A 4,956-nucleotide genomic window follows, 5' to 3' on the forward strand; every position below is an offset into this window, starting at 1 on the left:
AAGGCGGGTAAATGGGGGGGGGGGGGGGGGGGGGGGGGGGGGGGGGGGGACTAGGTAGTAGCAGCTAGTTGCAATTGTAATCTACATTTGGTCTATGGACACTTCCCTTGTAATCTACATTAATGAGGAATATATTGATGTTATTCTCACTTATGTCTGGGTATTGGTATCATGTCTTTATATGTGTTTTTGGTACATGCATAGCCCCGGACCTATAGCCAGAGTCAAAGTAGTCAAGTTTTCTTTGGTTTGATAAGTATCCCTAGAGGTTAAAATTGGAAATCATGCTGGGGGAAGATCTGAAAAATAGCACCAACTATGGAAGGTCACACAAAAGAGAGGAAAAGAATCAGCAACTCAAAAAAGAGGCAAGGCAAGCCCAATAAAAAAATCAATGGAGGAAACAAGAGAAGTGAACAAGGTCACCTTGGATCAAGGCGACCATTCTAAACTAGATGTTGATGATGAAAATGGGGGAGCACCACCACTCATACAACTAGCAACACTAGATGCTAATTCAGGTAGGCAAGTGACTAAGGATCCTCGGCTAAAAATGCACGAGCTCAATGGAGAAAAATGTTGAGACCCTGAGGTGCACCTTTAGGCATTTGAGAGTTGGAAAGTCCTTAGAGAATTACCCAAAGAGGATTCAAGGGTGTGTTTCCCACAAACATTAAGGGGAGAAGTTCAAACATGGTACTTCAACTACCCACCACAGCAGCTGTCAACATTCTAATCATTATCCAAAGTATTTGTTTAGTGTTTCAAGGATGAGGAGATGGATGAGAAGTTGCTCAGTCAACTAGGAATAATCAAATAGAAGAATAAGCGTGTTAGACAATGTGTGGACAAAATCAAAGATTTAGCCAGACAATTATCTTCACCACCAGGGCACAAGAGTCTTAGGGACTGGTTCTATCGGCCAACTACCAAGCCTCACCATATTGATGCTAGCAATGCAAGAACCACAATCATAAAATGTCAATCTGTGAGAGGTAGCTGACCTGACTAGTGCATGGAGGCTACAAGAGATATTTAATCTCCCGGAATACCCAAGTCCAAAGGGCTCTTTCCTAGATCCGTTTTAGATGTGTGTCAAAGATCAAAATCCACTTTTCTTTCTGCAAGATTAATCCAATGAATTTGTATAGTTAAACTGCTCTAAATGCAATGAAACTCACTACCTGGAATGTGTAGAGTACTCCTAGCATCCCCATATGCTCAAAAGTCATTTCTGATTGTAAAGACCCCAACCAACCAATACCAAGGTCGGGATGGGACCATTGACAGGTCTCTAGGTCTGATAAAAATCAAAGTCTCTAATAAGAAAAAATCCAAGGAATAGGCCTTTGCCATTGACAATGGCTTGGGTCTATAGCCTTAGAAGAAGACCTAGTCCTGTCTCGCAGCGGGAACAGGACAACGTATTAAAAGTCCAAAAAAACTATTTCGCCCCTATAACTGCCACAATTGGGCTAAGGTGTCCTCAACCAACGCTTTTTCCCCCCTAACAGATGTGAGGGCACAGCCGCTGGTGGACTCCTCTTCCAAGTGAAGAAGTTTTCTAAACGTTCTAGTGCGCAGGGATGGATAGTTACCTGACTAATCAGGTCCACCCATCCTTGATTGACAACCTTAGTCAATCCCAACTTACCACCCCGCACTCACACATGATTCAATTATTTTCTAGTTACTATCACATTGTTTTAACACTTAAAATAATGATTTATTTTAACTTTCGGTCGCAGTAATTCCTTCAATCAATTATTAAAGACAACATTGAAAGCATTCTTTTAGAAAATAGACATCTTTAAACTTAAAACAGGGTACTGTCAATCAAAACATTGTCCATAATAACCATGACCTACTCTCTTCTTGTCTCAAGACCATCTAAGGGTGAAAAAATGGAACCCATTCCTTATTCATAATCCGGAGTGGATAAACCCCCACCCAAGGTTCGGGGTGCCCACACCAAACCAGTTTCCCATACAACTGGGAGGCTCCCCTAGGATTAAAAATGGTATCCTAACTTATGTAGAAACATCAAGACATGACACGGAGTAGAAACTCAACGTTCATGGGGGTAACCGACTTATCCGTAGCTGGAAAGCTATCATTATCATCAAAATATACCAAGGAGTCGGAGGTGTCTTGAGATAAGTTGTCTTAAGGATGATCAATCATAACTTTCCTAATTCAACCAGTTTTAACCCAAACAATTTTTTTCTACATTATAAATAAATGCACGTTGGAAGTTACCTTCCTTTTTCAGCCAGTTTATCTTTCCTAACTTTACGTATGCAATGCTAACTTAAAAATGAACTTTAAAATATTTTAAGTGAACAAAATAGAAATCCACCTAGGACTGCTCGGTCATCTGCTGCTTGGCTGGAGCCTGCAAACTTTCGTCGGTCGGCCTATGGCTAGGCCCAGCCTCATGGTCATTAGTGGCTTTTTTTCGCTTGTTGATAACATCCTCTTCCTGAATAAGAGGATTTTCCCTGGTTCTCTTTGGAGCCATGTTGGCAGCCTTATAAAAAGACTTAATCCATTAGAAGTTTAATTGAATAATCTTCTTTTTCCTTGTTTACCCAAAAATAAGGATTTTTGGAGTAAGTAGGTATCTTTAATTGTCAATTTGATGAGATGTTCCTCCTATAACTTTTTTATGCTATAAGTAATTTCCCATAATTACCATTTAATTTGGGAAGTCCTTTAACTAGGTTTCTCCTTAGTCTATCTTCCATTTTAACCTTAGTAAATCATAAATTTCTATCCTCTAATGGGTTACTCTCCCTAAATTGTAATTGAATATGTTCTATCTTTAGTAATTTTCATAAATTTGATCAAAAATCTTTTCTTCTTATACTTATGGTCTAAATTATGTAAAATTTTACTGATAGTAATTTATTATACCATCCATTTATTCTGAGGTAATTTTCCCACCCTTCTATAGTGATTTTGGACCTCAAGTATTTATTTGGTTCCCTAGCATAATTATCACTAGTTCCCTAGTATATAATAAACCACTGATAAATAACTCAAAGCATTTTGAATCAATTTACTAATTTCTCCTATTTAATTTGTCTTAAAAACAGAGTATTTCTGCTAAAGTAATTAGGTAAATTAATTATCTGAGCTTAAAATAATTATCACAGATTCCCAAATATATACTTAACCAGTGATAAATAGCTAAAAGTATTTTGAATCAATTTGATTATTTTCCCCTTTCATTTTCTCAAAAAAATAGTGTAAATCTGCCTAATTAATTAGAAAAATTACTCAAAAAATTATAAGATAATTTTCTTAGCTTAATGACTATCTAATGCAGCTCTGATAATTACCTCAACTTAATCTAAGCTTAATTAATATATTTCCCATTAATTCATGGTTAATTTGGCTAATTTTAACCCTAATATGATAGGATAATTAATTAGCTTAACATTACCAAGCTTAATGACAACAATCAACAGAGAATAATTAATTAAGATAGGATTTATGATTAACAAAATAGATTAATCTAACCTTGCTAATTAAGAAGGATTAGGCTAATTACCATTTAGGTTAGTCAACCAGAGCTTAATCTCTAATGATTTTTGCATTGCGTTCTCTCTAGATGAGAGAGAGTGTGTCAAGGCTCCGAGTCTGTTCGAAATTGTGAAGCAAGGGTCATATTTATAGGTTTCTAGGCACTCGTAGGCTGAAAAATGGCAGTAACTTGTAGCCCAAGTAGCCCTACAGGTCAAAAAATGCCCCCTGCTGCTAAATGTAGTTTGGGAGAGTTCATCATTACCCCACACAGTCCCCCTCAGCTTCCAAAATCGATTTTTACTATTTTTACTGATTTTTAATGATGGAACTGGAAATATCAGTAATTTCTAGAACCTTAGGATAAGAAAGTCTTTGTTAATAATAATTACTGAAACCATCCAATTTTTCTTAACTAATTGAATTCCTAGTGTAACCTTTCAGGGCCCGTAACTCTTCCAGATTTGATCGGAATCTGATTCTGAAAATTTCTAGCCCGGGGTTTGCTATGCTTAAGATTTCAAAAATACCAATATTTGCCACGGTCGGACAATTCTACATTGCTTTTTTAATAATCATATCAGTTGAACTAAGCTTTATATAATCTTTAAGGTTTCAGAAAGTGGAAACCTTACAATCACCCCAACTTAAGAAGTTGAGATGCCCTCATCTCAACCAAAATTGGGAACATCTTTGAGAAGAGAAATTCATCCTCCCAAGTGGCATCTTCGAAGGGATTACCCATTCACTTTTCCAAATGTTACTGGTTACTCTAAGAGTTCTTTCTAGTTTCTGATTGGAGTTGCTTGCTAGTCAATTTTTCCTCAAAAAAGTCTTAGTGTTGAGCCCATCTTAAATACCTTTACAAACCATTTGTATCATCTCAAAAACCAGGTTGAATCAATTTCATAAAAGATCCATATATCCACCTTGTCAACATGAACACACTCGGTCTAACTGACTATTCAGAGCAATCAACGTTCGACAAGAATCATGTGTTTCAGCTTTGCCAATCTGAACGTGCTCGACGTGTTCTTGCCATTCTGAGCAATCTACGTTCGGCACAAGCTTCCACCAGTGCACCAGAGGTACCCACTCTGTGCTCTAACCTGGTTGACCAACAATATGTAAAAGGGTTTTAAGAAGTATCATACCAAGAGTTCTTTCCGGCTTCCTATTAGTCTCATACCTTAATATTTTCATATCTGGGTCATTTTCACAGGGAGTTTATCGCGTGCACAAGAATGTGAGTTGTTTTCTTGATAACTACCTCATTTCTACGATTCGAATTTTTCCTTCTTAACGAGAACCTGTTTATCATTTGCTAGATCTACCCTTAATTTCTTGATTGAATACTAACTTAACTTTAGATTCATTAAGTAATTTTTGGAGAAGAAAGTCATGTATACCATTACAATATATAAGTAA

This window comes from Adiantum capillus-veneris, chromosome 23 (assembly GCF_014529385.1).
Source record: "Adiantum capillus-veneris isolate H3 chromosome 23, ASM1452938v2, whole genome shotgun sequence".
NCBI classification, from domain to species: Eukaryota; Viridiplantae; Streptophyta; class Polypodiopsida; order Polypodiales; family Pteridaceae; genus Adiantum; species Adiantum capillus-veneris.